Source organism: Phyllostomus hastatus, unplaced genomic scaffold, assembly GCF_019186645.2.
Source record: "Phyllostomus hastatus isolate PE091 unplaced genomic scaffold, TTU_PhHast_1.1 phas_scaffold_1674, whole genome shotgun sequence".
Taxonomy (NCBI): domain Eukaryota; kingdom Metazoa; phylum Chordata; class Mammalia; order Chiroptera; family Phyllostomidae; genus Phyllostomus; species Phyllostomus hastatus.
Window position 1 is genome coordinate 22,791,424 of NW_025334011.1, and position 16,922 is coordinate 22,808,345.

The window sequence follows — 16,922 nt, forward strand, 5'->3', positions numbered from 1 at the left end:
TCATCTGCATTCAGGGGGACACACCCCAAACACAGACTTAGAAACAGGTGCATTCTCTGTAGCTCATGTTATCTACACCAGCACACACGGAACGAGCAGAACTGACACCCATCTGCCATCAGCGGGAGCTAGAGGTCTTGCCACACAGATAAGAATTTGGAAGTGGGTTTTCCTTCCATAAACATCCCCTTTGTGTAGCATGATAGTCCAACTCTCCATTAGCCCTGGGGATGAGTGTGCCCGGGGAGTGGAAACAGGGGGAGCCGGGAACCAGAAAAGGGTATTCTAGACCATCTGAAAGCTATTGGAATTCTGTCTTTGTTGACTCTTAATGCACAGTGGGAGAACAGCCACCTGCAACAGTGGGGCGGCCCTCCAGGCCACCTGCTTTCACAGAAGCTGCATGGGACTCGAAGCAGCCACCCACACCCTAAGCGCCTGAGTCCAGGGGCCCAGTGCCCAGATGCCAAGTCTTCTGGGTATGCAAGGAAGGACTCCAGCCCAATTGCTTACCCTCGTGAGACTCATGCTTACATCAGACCAAATTTCCAGTGACATCATAGCAGAGGAGATCCAAGGAACAAGGTATTCCCAGTCTGGAAAGCCACCAGTCCTGCAGGGTGGTCCCAGCTCTGGAAGGCAGCAGCAAGCCCTTACCCCTCCCCCACCCAATATCCCAATAAAAGGTGCCAGAAGAGCTTGGGAGCCAGCAGTGCATACACTAGGGACATTTTTACAGCTACCTTTGACATCTGTATGGTACAGTCCATCTGGGCTGGAGCCTGCATGTTTACATAACCGTGTTCTCTGGGAAGGATTCTGCTGGAGCCCGAGGGCAGGGACTTCTTCCTCCTGCATGAGCCAACCTGGCAGTTCCATCCCTCAATACATCTTGTCTGAGGTTTCAACACTGGCTGGTTGCCCGTGAACCACCCCAGACACCTCCCGGAGACCTGCTTCTGCTGCCCCAGCTCCATGCTCTCAGGACAAGTTTCCAGAGCTGATGCATTTGTTCCCCAAAAACATTTAAAAATAGGGGTGGGGCAAGAGGTTGGGAGAGGAAGGAAAATGGAGAGGGGTAGAAGGGGGAGGGAGAGGATTCTGAACCAAAAGTTAGTTTCCCTCCTTTCATGGAATTCTCCTCGGATGTAAATGCTGTCACAGGAAATCAGGCAGTGCCTTCTAAGGCAAAGGCCACTGCAAAGGGAAGCTCCAAGGATGTCCAGGGTGCGTGCCACGAGTCAGCAGTTCCAGCAATAAAGATGTTATGCTGTATCTGTTAGTCAAATCAAAATTCTAATTGGACACAGAACAATTTCTCACAGCTTTCTCACGGGCAGTAATTACGGTGTTGACTGTACAGACTGAGAAAGGATGACACCGAACCTACTGTTCAGGCTGCTCCACAAAAGGAAGGAGGGATATGTCTTTGCCTGTATCCCAGCTGATTAACAGATGGCAGTGCTCCTAATCTCTCCTCTTTCCTGGTGTCTGAGGGTTTCCGCATGTTTTTTCAAACCCTTTGGTAACGAGACTTGAGTGTGTTTTCAGCAAGTGCTTCAGGAAAGCCCTGGAAATAAGTGTGTGACTAGATCACTGGATAAGGAAAGCCAAAACTTTAAATCAGAGCAAATACATGAGGCGGGGGTAGTGATTACAGTTGATATCCTTCATAGTATCTAGCATGGAGCTTCAAACACAGAGGAGTCTCAGTAAATATGATTCATTGGAAGTAGGGAGTTATAATTCTTGGAGGCGGAGATGGTTTTATGGGTGCAAACATATGTCAAAAGTTATCAGACTGTATGTACACTGTTGATATGTGCTGCTAATTATATTAATACATTCAGTTAAAACATGAGAGTCACCAATGCTCCCTCCACCTATCAAAAGAGACAGACCACCAGGACCCGGAGAGTTCAATCTGTGCAACCGCACATCTCAGCGGGTTCTTCACATTTCCAGGAATTACTTTATTTTTTTATATCTCATGTTCCTTTAATCTGAAGTGTGGTAGTTACAACTTTTCTCAGACATCGTCATATTCAGGACTGAGCCATGGAGACGTTAAATACCACCTCTCCATGGCTGAGATCCACTTCATAGCTCTGCTCCGACTTTCTCCTCTCCCAGGCCTGGGTAAGACTGTATACAAACTTCGCCCCGCCCCAGCATCTCCATCTGGATGTCTGTTGAACATCCCAAATCCTACGCCCCAGGCAGAATTCTGAATTTCCGTGCTCCCCAAGCTCCCCCCACTGCAGCTTTTCCCTCTCCCGCAATGCCAATGTTCTGTCCCCATGCTCTGTTCTTTAGGCCCCCGAGTTTTGGACTTGAACTTCTCTCTCACCTCTCACATCTCACATCAACCCACCAGAAAATCATGTGAGTTCTCTTAAATTATCCAGAGCCTGAACACTTTTCATCATCATCACTTCGTCACTTTCTGGATTCTTACAATGACCACCCAACCGGCCACCCTGCTGCTACCTCTGCCTGCCTTGCAGTCTGGTCCGCACACAGCAACCTGACTGTCCTTGCGTGGCCCAGGTGCAATCGGGGTGCTCCCCAGGTTCATGTTCCGCAACAGTCCCTGCCCCCAGCGCAGAGCCTCTGTGCCCCTGGCCTGGTCTGCTTTCCCACACTCATCTCCTTGCTGCTCCCTACTCTTCGGCCTCAGGGCCTGTGATGAGCTCTTTCCTCTGCTGGTAATGTTCTCCCCCAGACACAAAGGGCTCACTCACCTCTTCACATCCTTTGAAAGTTTTGCTCAAATACCACCTTTTCATAACATCTTGTCTGTATATAAAACAGCAAACTTGTCATACATCCCATCCTCTGCATTATTTTTCTTCACAGCAATGACCACTTTCTAGCACACTACATAATTTTTACTAATTTATTATGTCTATTGCCTGCCTCTTCCCCTTAGAATGCAAGCTCCCTGAGGGTAAGAATTTTTGTCAGTTTTGTTCACGGACACATTCTTGGCCCACAGAGGAATACCAACAAGTGTGCGTTGGATGACTGACTTACTCACTGACCGACTGAATGACTGACTGAATGAATGAATGAATGAATGAATGAGTTGTGGTGTTTAGATACTTTCTGTCATCTCGCCAGCTGGGGTTTGCAAGGCCATACCCACATAAAGGATAGCTGTGCTGCACCATCCTTATTCTCTCCTCTTGGACAACAAATGTGTAGACAAAGTAGCCTGAGCTGAAAAGCAGAGAGAAGGACAGGTAAGGACACTAGGCCTTGGCAAGGAAAAAAATCATTCTAGCTATGTGCGAACAAAGAAATGAGAAACATGATATATGTCAATTATTACTCAATTTATATTTTGAGCACCTACCAAATGAGAGGCATACTGTTAGGTGCTGTGAAAGAAAGTAAGACATGGTCTTTCCCTTAGAAAGGTGTGGGGAGACACAGGTACAAAGATCAGTGCAACAGATTGGTAACTGATGAGGATGCTTTGGGAGAATACAGGAGGAAGACTCGTTCTGCTGGGAGGAAGAGGAGGAGGTCACTTTGGAGGTTAGAATTAAGGAGTGAGCAGGGGTGTCCTGCAAAGAAGGAAAGGGAGGGGCCTCTGCATCTGAAGGTTGAGCATTTGCAAGAGGATTTGTCCAGAAAAAGTCAAATGTGCTCAGGGAAAGGGAAGGGGTGTGTGTGTGTGTATGCGTGTGTGTGTGTGAGAGAGAGAGAGAGAGAGAGAGAGAGAGAGAGTTTAAAGGGACAATTTGTGATTTGTGACAATTTTGTAATAACCCAGGAAAGAAAGAGGAGGCCCTGAACTATGATGATGGCAGTGGACACCTCACCCCAGAAGAATTCGGGAAGGAACCATATGAACAAGGCATTAGAGAAACTAGTGTAAAAGGCCAGAGGAGTTAAATACTAACAATGTAGCAAAGAGGAAGAGTGAGGCAGACGTGTTGAGTCACTTATCACAGGACAATGATTTTCAAACTTTAGGAGGAAGAGAAACGGGAGTGATCAGAAACCCATGGGTGGAGCTAGTAACAACAAAGGGGACTCAGGAGGGCATTTGCTCACCCTGGAATACTCTGAGGGAGTAGTCCTTTGGGAAATCATACTTAGGGAAAGTTGATAAATTAGCCAAAGAATCAGGTGTTCCAAGCCCATCTGACAGGCAGCCTCCCACAGTGCAGGTCTGATGAGAAGGGGTGATAATGCTGTGTGCTGGGTCCATCCACCTTTCTGGTCAGCAGCGAAGGCCGTGGAACTGATCGTCCTTGCTGTCACCCTCCCCACCTATGAACAAGCAAATGTGCTCACACACTGACTTTCTTCTATTTCCACTATAAACCAACAGCCACACTATCAAACTTAAGTTTATGGAATTTTTCCACCAGTGTTCATCATTTCTCTAGGAGTGTGATCAATTCTATCCACAAGAAGAAAAGAAGAATCTCACCATATAAAAAACAGAGAACTGTGGTTTTGGATTTTATTCTCCAAGTATTGGGATAGCTTTCCAAGTGGGAAGTTACACAACGTAGATCTCTGTATCTAAATAGCAGCAAATCTCCATTGACTAATTTACAACCTTAGGAACAGGATGGCAGGAGAACCAAACTGTGGCAGGCAGCAGAAACCATATTTTCCACAATAAAGAAAGCAGGAACCACAAGCAAACACCAACTTATAACTTCTCCCTAAAATTACAGACACACTCCACCCTGTCAAGGCAACCAATGCCCACAAGCTGTCTCTGAGGCTTCACCTAAAATACACCCTTGTCCTGGATGTAGCCATCATGATCTATAAATACTTTCCCTGCTTTTATATTTGTTTCATGCTCTGATTCGACTGCCTGTGTGTGCCAGTTTAACTCATCTCCAGAAGATGGGGCATCTATCATTTTATTTTATTTAACAACTAGAAGGTTATTAAGTGCATAAATAATTTTTAATGACTAATACATAAATTGGCATGTTGATGTCTTGTGCTACAAGGAAACTCTCTCGGTATTTTCAGAGTGCCAGGTGGTGGGCTCAATGGAAAAAGAAAACCCACAGCCATCCAGGACACTCTTGGGTTCTAGGCTTATTTCTGCGATTACCTCACTGGACTAATTACTTAAGTAAAATATAAATTAAAAATAGGAACTAAAAATCTTCCTACTTAATGGCAATGAATGGAAAGAAACCAAAGAACTGTATACAGTATTTGGATTTTTGCCTTTGTTGCTAAGAAAAAAAAATGGCACCACCACTGATTAACAAACCTTGCTAATTAATTCTTATTTCTGTTATCAAATTTTTTCAAGACCAAAGCCCTAAGAACTTCCTGATAATTTCTGAAAATTGAAGAATTTCAGAAAGAAAGGGTGGCAGAATGAATTCACGCAAAGGCAAAATCCTATTTCTCCTCTTCTTCCCCTCCCCCAACGGACCCTCTCCGTATTAACATTCCAGGGTTCACTAGAGACTCATGGATGCAGCAGGATGTATCTGTCTGTCTCGATAAGGTGACGGTCACTAGGGCAAGGCCTTTACCTGCAAAACCCTCTCTGGAAGGCCAGGTGACATTTATGAAATATCAGAGCTAGCAGTTGTTCTCCTTAAAGCTCCTTTCTCTTTATAAATTTCATGTCAGGATTGTAGGTGAGGAGGTGCCACTGAAGTAAGTGGTACCTCCATTTCCATGGTGACTGGCCTTCTTACACCCCAGTGTGTTGCAGGCCCCCGGAGGTTGGCATTGTTGGTCACGTGACATAAGCAGGCCAAATGAGAAGTGCAGAACACAAAGATAAAATGTCTTATTTTAAGAGTCTCCCATATTTTTTCTTTTTTGTGATAGGTGCTTCACAGATATTATCTCACTGGCTCCTGTGAATATAACTTCAGTTCTAAATTAAAAAACTGGGCCCTGGCTGGTGTAGCTCAGTGGATTGAGCACGGGCTGCGAACCAAAGTATCGCAGGTTCGATTCCCAGTCAGGGTACATGCCTGGGTTGCAGGCCATGACCCCCAGCAACTGCACATTGATGTTTCTCTCTCTCTATCTCCCTCCCTTCCCTCTCTAAAAATAAATAAATAAAATCTTAAAAAAAAACACCTGGGGCTCAGGGAGATTTGGTAATTCACCCAAAGCCTCTCAGCTACGGAGGATGCAGAACGAGAAATCAAGCCAGGGCTCAGGGACACCACAGCTCCATGCGACCTGCCACATAGGCTGTGTCACATAAATGCTTGTGAGGTGGTAGGGGCTTGAGTCTTGGCATGGCAGCTAAGACCCTGGTGAGGTCTCCGAATATCTATAAGCAGTTCTTCATTTGCAAAAATGATCTACATATCCACCTTTAATTGCTAAGACTCCATCCATCCATCTGAAATGTTTGACTTGACTGATAAACCTCAACTCTCGTCTGTGCATGGTTCGTGGACTCCACTGCACATCTGGCGTGACTTCAGCTCTTGCCACTCTGCTGTACTGGATGTCTCTGCTCTCCTGCCAAGACCTGCAGGCTACATCTGTGCTACTGGTCACTCTGTAGTTACTCTGTTACAAAACACTCAACCATCCTAATAAAGGGGGATTGAGAAGGCAGAACACTGCCCTCCATTGTGTTCAGCTCCAATCTGGTTCTTGTCCTCACCACCCTCCCTCTCTTCTGCTCTCTTTCTTTCTGAGCAACAGAAAAAGAAATCTCCAGTATTTACTGAGGATAGCCAGTGCGTGCAGAGAAGTGGGTAAGCCCGCGCTACTGCCCAGCTCAGTTTGTAGGTGTATCACCCAGTCCAGATGGCTCCACACTATTTGGTTCCCTAGTTTGCGTTCATCACATCTATAATACTTGTTCACAGGCATGCAGTGAAAGCATAATTGTGCATTTTATGGTTATGAATGGCACAGCCTGGCAACTCTCCAATTATTATTTCCATTCACTGTCATGCATTATCAATCTAATTCCCCCACACCATTTTTTTCATACATCCTTCACCCAGCAAGGATAAAGAAAGGCAAAAGCCCTGTGAATAAGACTGCAACTCCAGAAGAACAGGCTGATTTCGATGGAAACTGGGAAGGTACAGCCTCAAGTTGGGGGGATTAGCTTTGGGCTAATCTGAAGTGAAAGTTGTTAAAAGGTTTATGCATTAGTACCAAGACTTCTGACCCCAAGGTTGGCAAGCCATTGCTGTGGTAACAGGGCCATACCACAGTGTGAACTAGGAAAAGGTCAGACACAGGAGGACCTAACAGGTGACATTTCACTTTAGACTACTTGGATTTCCAGGTTTCTAAAGATACCTAAATACAGGGTGCAGCACAAATAACACCCCTATTTTATGAGCTGCTAATCTATACCAAAACTTGTATTACAAAGTCATAAGCATGTAATTCTGTAACATAACAATAGCACACCCAAGCACACTATATGACATTTTAGGTAAAATGTTCAAATTGCTCTCCATCGTATGCAAAACATTCATGTACCCGGCCACCCACAGTCAATGGTATTACTTCTGCTAGACCCTGTACATCGATGTTGGCATGTGGCATGAAAGTTTGTCTCAGTGCTTTACTTACTCCAACAGGATCTACTGTGTGCCCACCATGAGCAGAGGTTCAATATTAAGTGAACAGAAGGTATGCAGTAACCATGAATTGGCAAATAACTGCTAATAAGGCAGGAGCAACGTGGAGTACGTGGATGGAGCCAGAGTTTGAGGAGAAAGGTGCACACAGACAAACAAACATTCTTGATCGTGGACAACTAGTTTCGTCTTGTGATGTGTTGTGGAGCAATTAGAGCTCCAAGTTTAAAACAAAACCCAAAACCACCACAGATAGAAGATCTGGCTTCCTCACAAGCTAGGTCCTACATGCTGCATTTCGGAATTAGCATTACCTCTGCTTGAACATTTGCAGCGGGACTACTCACTCAGTTCACACGCAGACTACCAGCTTATTGCTTCTTGATTATTTCGTAGTAATAAGCCCACTGAACTGAGCCAGAGCCCTCAGTCCTTCTGACAATCACGGCATTTATTCTTAGCAGTAATTTCTATCATCAAAGAGACAACTATTTCTCTTTTGGGAGAAACTACCTAATTTCAACTGATACAATTGAGAACTGGACACACACATAAGCATGAATGCAAGTCATTAAACAGTAGAAACAGCTCTGATCTTCCTTTGAGAAAGGCATAATGGTAGATATTTTTAGAATAATGCTATTAGTGGTGGAACAGGCTGCCTCAAATGTAAGGATGTGCCTAGATTATTCCTTTTAAGAGAAAGACAAGGTGATCCAATAGGTCAGTGGAAGGGTGGCAGCTGATAGATTTGGGGAACCAAAAGAAAACTTCTGTGGAGAGAATTTTTAATAAGCCAGAGTTATGCTGACTCAGAAAAACTTCTTACAGAGGAGCAGTAAAACTGGCAGGCCTTGGTGCACAATGGTAACCTGGAGGCCCAGAAGTCCAGGATCTGTTGGACCAGCTCTTGAGATCAAATGGCCTAGGAAAAATAAGCATCAGAATGAAACCACTGCCAAAGGACTTCAGTCTGATGATGGCTGGAATGAACACCACAAGGTAAAACACTCAAATCTCACCCTTCTCCAGCAGGTTTTATTTCTAGCCACCTCTTTCCCCAGATTCTCTTGGTATTTGAATTTGCTTAAGGTAGGAAAAGTTCTAGAACCTATATATCCTACAAAACTAATAGAATGATCCCTTCCCTTCCTTTTCTCACTTCAGCTCCTGTCTTTTAGGAAACACCCAATGTTTTCTTTTATTCCTTTAATTCCTTTGTCAGAGAGTAATGAACAGCAAAGAATCAGAAAGCAACAAGGGGGAGCGAAAGGATGACCAGTGTCCCAGGAGGTCACAAGGGAACCTGGGCCTGAGGCACCTACTGCTCCTGTCCAGGTAAGGCAGTTCCTCTCTTTCCCCTCCCTTCACTCAAGAAAAACACAGTTTTTAGGATTTAGGTCAAATAATCATTAATTTTTATCCTATGGTTTCTCTTCCTATGAGATCTTAGAACTCAGAAATTCTTTTTACTTGAGATGCTAGAAATTTCTTTCTTTTTTATTATTACTATGTTTTTAACTCTCACCCAAGGATATGTTAATTTAGAGAGAGAGAAGGGGGTGGGGGAGAAACAGTGATGTAAGAGAGAAACAACAATCAGCTCCCTCTCATTTGCACCACAACCTTGTGGTGTGTGGGATGGAGCTCCAGCCAACTGAGCCACCTGGACAGGGCAGAGATGCTGGAGTTTTCCACAACTAATACACCAAAACAGAGAATTTCTGCCTCAGGTTTTATTGACACATCAGGTACTCTCCAAAATACAAAAGTTACAAATTAAAGTCACAGGTGAATCCAAACTTACACACTCTGACATTGTGCAGAAGTGGTTTAAAATAACTCTATCAGCTATTTATCTGTTAGCATGTCTATTTCTCATTTTGGAATATTTAAATGGAAATTCTCCATAAGCTGTACTGTTCCTTTTTAAAAAAGTATTTACATATGCAAAATATCTAAGAATGAAGCTTTAAATTTTAAAGTGCCCCATCATCTTTTCATTCAGTTTGTCAGACTAAATGTGACTCAAAACAGATAAGTATGTAGCATGTGAGCAGAACTGGAAGTATTTTACACACACACACACACACACACACACAGATCAATGTGACCACAAGTGATATACTCATGCAGTAAAGTCAGTAAGGATCTTCCTTGGAGGAAGTCTCACTGTACCCCACACTCACGAAAAGAGACAGGTACCCCAAAAGGTCCCTTTGACACCAAAGTTCCTGGATCCGCATCTCATCACTGCCTCTCCCATCACAAACCATCCACACTTTTTTTTTAATCAACTTATCAGGGCTGACTCAAGAGCCCTTCCTTCACACCTCTGGTGTATGTATACACCATTCCACAGAGCTTTTTCCAAGTTCCAGAACCCAAGCAAGGACTCACACTTGGCTTTGCCTTTGACCCCAGACAGGAGCTTTGCTGTTATGATGAAATGGAGCACTGTACACATCTGGGATGCAGTTCTCATGGATTATGAAATCAGCAGCTCACTGAACCTCCAGGGGTCTTAGTTTCCCCAACAACAAGATCATGCTAATGGTAGGAGCCACCTGCCAGGCTATCAGGGGACTTGGCAACAATGTCTGCAAATTACACAAAGGCCCTGTGCCATAAATAACAAGTCTTATTAATAAAATTAGTTCAAGATGAGAGCCAAAAAAGATTATAGCAATAGCAGAGGCAGATCACCCTCTGTCAGAACAAAAGAGGGTTGGGAGACTTTCTGATCCTCATTTCCAGTGCCACAGTTCCCCTTTTCATACAAGAAGAGTTTTTTGTCATTGTTTTATTTTTCTAAAAGGTTACTTCTACCCACAACTTTATACATCAGGTGTTACTTCATTTCACATTATCTGGAGGCAACATTCTAGTCATTGATCAGACAATAAATATAGTGTTGATTCAAAGCATATCCAATATTGCTCCCATTAATTGTGCTATTTAACCTTGCAGTACCAAATGGATTCTAACCTATTGCATCAGGATCCTGCTTCCTGCTGTGCCTTAAGTAAACCCAAATTTCATTTGCACTGGAATGGGTCCCTCCCTCAACAGAAGTGGCTCATCCCCTGACACTCCAAACTGCAAGAGACAAGTGGCAATTTGAGGATCAAAATCAGATTTCTGCTAATCTGGAGATCTGCTCTTCTGGTCCCGACCAAAACAGACTCCAAAGAAATGGGGCAAAATTTTATGAATGAACTTGAAGCAATTCGAAGACTAGAAACAAAACAATTAAACCCCCATGTCCTCCCCCAAACCCCATTGCACATTTTAAAGATGGCACCCAGTTCTCTGAGTGCAAGTGATAGATTTTTGCATCCAGCTCCTGAGGTACTTTCCCCAGGGTCAGGGGTGGCTTCCCTGGGTGAAGTCAGAAGTTGGCTCCCAGCTCTGGGGTGCTTTCCTACAAGTCACAGTCATGCTTTTAGAAAGGAGGAGACTTATGGATGCTGAGGTGGAAGGGGATATGAGCAGTTGTTCAAAACTCAATCAGGTAAATGAAGATCAAGTCAGCCAGGCCAGGTGTCTAAATACAGGCAATTCCAAAATTGACCTGAATGGCTGGGATTTAGAAATGTGTCTGTCTTAGGTGTTCTGAAAATGCCTTCAATCAAAAGCAGTGAGAATTCACACTGAAAGAAGCCAGAGCAGCAGCGGCAGCAGCAGCCTCTGTTGGGATGTTCCATTCACAGGGGAGAGAGAGCTTCATCCATTCATGGTAGGGTCAGGGAGTCCTCTCCTGCGCTGGATGGCCTTTCTCAGTGAGATGAGCTTCCGGGGACACTGGCATGGCTGCATCTTTCAGAATGAGTATGTCTACTAAGTAGCTACAGCCAGAGCTATTATTAGCACAGCCATCCCTTGGATATCCCACAGAATTTGCTTGAATTTACGGAGCAGTTACTCTGCTAACAAGGCATGGGAGAAAGACACCGAGTTCCTGATTACACACCCGCAGTCCACACAGCTTTCAACATGCAGGGCTGGTTAATCTTTTCTAAATGTAATGTGTACCAACATTTGGGCAGCTGCCTGCAACACAGAAGCATTGCGTGGGGTCATTTCTAAATGACCACGTACTAAAGGGGGTTTCCTTCACTCCTCCTCCCCTTCCTTTCCGCATCAAACTTGCTGCAGCCATTTGGAATGTAAAGAGCAGTCCATTTTGGCAGTGCCCGGCAGCCGGCGATCACGGCCTGTCTCTGGCCACCCTTGTCTGAATCGCTCCCTTTTACACCCAAAGGGCAGAGCTCCCCTGACATTTCCACAAAAATGGTTTTTAAAAATAATCCCACGCGGTCTGCACACAGCCACGTCCTTTCTTTCTCCCTGGGTAAATTCAGAGAGTTCGGTGCCCGAGGAAAGTGCCTGTGGGAGGGCAGGGGGCTGCGGAAGGGAGTAGTGTGGGCCGCACGTGGGGTTTGCGTTGAGAAATGTCACGTCCGCGACACTACATACTCTACGTGCTCCTTATGAAGTGTCATGTCCCTTTCACCGGCCCAGCATTTAAAAAAGGACACACAAATGCTGCATAGTCAATCGCCCCCCTGTGATAGCGCCTGGAAAACAAAGACACATTCATTACCTTTTATTTGTTGCGCGTCTCAGGGAGCCGAGGAACTTCTGGTTTGCAGCGGCGGATCCACGGAAACCGGCGTCCCATCCGCCCTGGGAGCGCAGGCCCTCGGCCTACCCCGCGGCATCCACGCCCGCCCGGCGCCTCTGCCTCCTCCTCCCCGGCACCCGCAGCCGCCGCAGCCGCCGGCCGCTGCCCCCGCCCTACCGCCCCCGCCCCGCCGCCGGCCCTCCGTCAGCCCATCGCCCGCTCGCTTCTCTCCCGCCGAGCCTGGCCCTGAGCCAGGGCGCCCGCCGCCGCCGGCCCGCCCCTCGCCCGCGGAGCCCGGCCCGCATAGTGCGGGCGCCCTCCGCCCCTGGGCCCGGCGCCACGCCCCCCGCGCACCGAGCGCTCCCGCTCCAGCCCGCACCGGGGGCGCGGGGCTGCCGGCGCTTCCCGACTTCACTGAGCGGCTGGCGGGACAAAATGAGAGCCCCCGCCCGCTGCCCTCCACGGCCGTAAAGCCGGGACCCTTAGTGGCTCCGAGCTGGCCACGCACACGCAGTCAGGACAAAGTTAGATCCCTGAGCAGGCTGCGGGCCTGGGGAGGCTGTGCGGGAGGGAGGGAAGGGAATCTGGAACGGAAGGTCTGCCTGTCCCCCCCCACCCCCCCACACACGGACACGCACAAAACCTACCCTGCGAGCCGGGGAAAGAGGCGACTCTGGATGGCCTTGGCTGAAGGTGTAGCTCCCTCCAGCTAGTTCAGTTTTTTTTTTTTAATTTGAATTTTAATCTCCCCTCAACTCTTTGGGAATGGAAATTCCTGCGAGATAACCCAGCCAAGGGGCTATTGTCAGGGATTCGCAACAATTACTGGGGGAAGGAGACTTCCATTTCCAGAGACCCGAGCGGAGGAAAACCTGACAAGTGCTCAGTCCAAAAATAAAAAATAAAAAAAGAGAAACAAATTCGGAGAATATCCCTACCAAGAACAATAACTCAATTCACATGGTATGTCTAAATGTTTATTGCTTCAGGAGCTCAATTTGCCCTAGACACATTTTTTTCATGAATTGTCAAAACACAGTTGATAAAATAAAGAGTAAAGCAGACAGGGTCACCGCTCAGCTAGCGTGGAAGAGCTAGCTTGTCTCAGGGGTAAAATCTTTTTTTTTTCTCTAGAACGCAATCATCGCCGAATTTTCCAGCATCCATCCGTTCACCATCCATCCACTATTCAAGGGACAGATTGGTTCTCCTCTCACCACAGCTGAAGGAGACCCTGGTAGACCCAGCACCTGTATTTCCAAGGCACTGGCAGGGGTGAAAACTTAACAAACTCTGTAATGGGAAGAAATCTCACAGTCCTATCTTCCAATGGGTCTTTGTACAACACACCCACTGTGTTCTTCTCTAAATATCTCTGAAGAAAAAACTGGAGAGTTCATGATGTCTCGCAGCCAGTAAAGGGAAACTCTGAACACGGTTAGTGTCGGAGGAAAAGTTGAACACGTGCGCCGGGACGCCTGTCTCCAAGCTGCGTTGATCGTGCTGGTGACGGGTCATGACTCGGAATTGAGTCAGGGGAAGCCCTTCTGAAAGGGATGTGCCCCTGCGTTTGGGGAACAGTTCTACTGCAAAGCCCAGTTCTTTCCAAATGCAATTGAAACCCATCTTCTCCTGTCCTGAGACCTCCAGGGGAGTGTTGTTTCTTTGTATTTGACTGTTTCCAGCGCTGATTTGCTGTGACTGCTACACTTAGTAGGAAATAATTGAGGAAATGTTCAAATCTGCCATTTTCCTTCCTATAATTAGTTCCCATCGCCAGAATTCCATCCACCCGCGGCTTTACCACCATTGGAATTTTCAGTATGTCCTAAACTGAGCCTGTCTGACCAGAAGTCCAGGCTCCCTATCTCACAACATGTACCTATCCAACCCCCACAAGCCAGAAACAGGGATAAAGGGTCTTTTATTGCCTTCCATTCACTCATTCAGGTCATCCCCAAGCATTCCTCTTAAAAACTTTGAAAAGTTCCTTAAGAGCAGCACTTGTGACTTGTTCCACCAGTGCCTGGTTCTGGTTAATCTTTGTGGACAAGCAATCCTGCCCAGCCTCGCTGGGTGCACATTGCCTCAGGGTGTCCCCACTAGCCTCCTGACTGGGCTCCATCCAGTCTTGTCTCTGAAACACATTCTCCTCGCCAGCTGCAGTAACTCTCCTAAAACTCAGATCTGATCATAGAACTTTTTTGCTTAAACTCCCCAGGGCTTCTCTGGCTCTTAGAAATAAAGTCCACCCTTCTTTAGAAGGCTAGGATGGCCTGGGCACCAAACCCTCCTTATCCATCCGGCCTTAGGTTTTACCACCTGACCCCCACAGGGCCCCCACCTCTATACCCTTCTTCCAGATCCCTGTATTCCATGTTCTCACTCATCTCCTTGTTACCCAGCAACCAGTAACTTCAGAAACAACTCAGATCATGTCACTGCACAACCGAACCACTGCCAAAGGCTTCTCCTTCTCTTGAAGCATCCTCTCCATCTTCATCACATGTTAATCTCCCTGTCCCTTTATGCTTACCACACAGGCTACCTCTCTGCCCTCGAGCAACTGTTTTCTTCTCTTTGCTCTTCTTGTTCTTCCTGACCTGAATGTTCTTCCAACCTCACAACCCCACTCTCTGTACAGCTGGCTCCTTCTCATCCTTCAGGTTTTGGCTCAAAGTCTGCCTCCTAAATAACCGTTCCCTGATCAACACAAGGGAAAAGGCCTAGCCCAGGTACTCTTTGTATCATTATCCTGTTTATTTGTTTCTAAACACTTCGTCACAATTGGTATTCACAGCCCCATGATAAGGGCACAGATGGATTTCCGGCTGCCTGGGCTTGAATCTTGCCTCAGCCGCCTGCTAGCTATGCAACCTTGGGCCAGTTTCTCTGTGCCTTACTTTTCTCATCTATGAAATGGGGATGAGAATACTGCTTACCAAATAGGGTTGACATGAGACTAAATGAATCAATATAAGTGAAGCACTTAGAACAGGGTCTGGCAGTATACGCATAAGCCCTACAAGGGCCTTTGTTTTATTCACAGTTTCCCTACATGGCACAGAATCTTTTTACTCCCTAGGCCTTTTTGTTTTTGGTGCCCAAACAGAGAATGAATGAACATTTAGGGAAGACAGCCCTGGTCAGTGTGGCTTAGTTGGTTGGAGTGTCATCCCATAAACTGAAAGGTTGAAGGTTCAATTCCAGGTCTGGGCACATACCTAGGTTGTGGGTTTGACACCCGGACCAGGAGTGTGCAAGAGGCAACAAATCGATGTTTCTTCCCCTCCCCCCCGTTCCCTCTAAAAACAATGAAAAAAAATGTCCTTCGGTGAGGATTAAAAAAAATTAGGAAAGACAAACCTTATTTGTAGAATTTAGGTACTAAGAGAAAAAGGCCATGGTAAAACTTGATGAATGAGATAAAATTCAAAATTTATCTAGAAGTTAATGAAAACAAGGAGAAAATGTATTCTCTACATCATCAGTGAGATACTTAGAGTTGATGAGTGACAAGCTCTGCCAGTCAGAATTTTGTAACGGTCTACTTTCCGAAGAGCAGCCTGTGCCACCTTGGAGAATGCAGGCAGTTCCGCTTAAAGGCCTAAAAAATCAAAGGACCTTTGCAAAGTGTTGTTTCATCTGCCCACTCTAACAGGCGGTTGGGATGAAAGAAGATAGTGTTTCCATTTTCAGTTCCAGTTTGATACTTTTTGAAGAGTGTAACTGAAAAAAGAAACATTGGCAGGCTGGTTTCTGGACATTTGCCTTGGTGTTTTGATTTCACTGCTGCAGACCTTTCAAAAAGAAAGAGAAAGACTTTCCCTGTGCCCTTGCAGAGGGCAAGTAGGATTGAGACCTGAATATCAGGGGCTTCCCTTGCCTCTCTCACACAAAGTTAAGGAGCTTTGTTTTGAAAAGAGTTGAACTCCCAAAGAGAGGAGAGGTGCCCTGATGCTTGGAAATCTGGGGTATAAAAGGGGATGGGGAAAGGCCATAGCACGCCTGGAAAAGGAAAGGGGTCACATCTGTCTACGTGCCTCAGGAGGGCACCCGTGGTCACTGGGTGGGGGCACTAAATTTTAAGAGGTGTGTCTTAGGCAAAGAGTCTTGGGGTAGGGCCAGTAGGAATGGGGTCTTTCCTGGCTTTCTTGGCTTTAAAATGGACCTCAAGTTCTTGGATACTGAACATCTCAGTGGTAATGAGTCTGGTTGATGATAAGAGACCCTTTTCCCATCCTGAGATACAAGGTGAACTGAAGGAGAGGAAAGAGTGAATTCTGGCCTCTTGCTGACTGAAGATATAATTAGACTTAACTGGGTTTAGAGAAGTACTGTACTTTGCCGTGTATAATGTGCACTTCTTTGCCCAAATTTTTGAGGGAAAAATAAGGATGCACATTATATGTGAATAGTATTAATTCCATACCTATATAAATGTTTTTAATTCTTTTATTTATGCCTATGCATTAAAAATGTACTCTAGAAATCAATAATGATATCTGTATACACAATACTACCTTGGAATATAATAATTGGGTTTATTTCTAAATATAAGTAAATAAGTAATTGAATTAAAAATTAAAAGGAAAGATTTTTTCCCCCTGAAAGTTTGGGCCAAAAACATGGGTACAAGTTATACACACAAGATACGGCAAATTAATGGGATGTTTTCCCACGTTCAAAGTTGCATAGCAGAAATTATGCCCTCCATCCTA

General features: G+C 45.7%; 1 protein-coding gene across 4 annotated transcripts in view; it reads right to left on the minus strand.

Annotated features, from left to right (window-relative positions):
* The window catches only part of FRMD4A (FERM domain containing 4A), a 582,202-nt gene that overhangs the window by 199,503 nt on the left and 365,777 nt on the right, over positions 1 to 16,922 (minus strand). The window contains exon 1 of one of the 4 annotated variants that reach the window (XM_045857671.1): positions 12,181 to 12,405. The exons of the other annotated variants lie outside the window; for them this stretch is intronic. The gene's annotated coding sequence lies outside the window, so the exon portion shown is untranslated. Of the gene's footprint in view, positions 1 to 12,180; positions 12,406 to 16,922 lie in introns of those variants that run through there. 4 annotated transcript variants of the gene reach the window in all.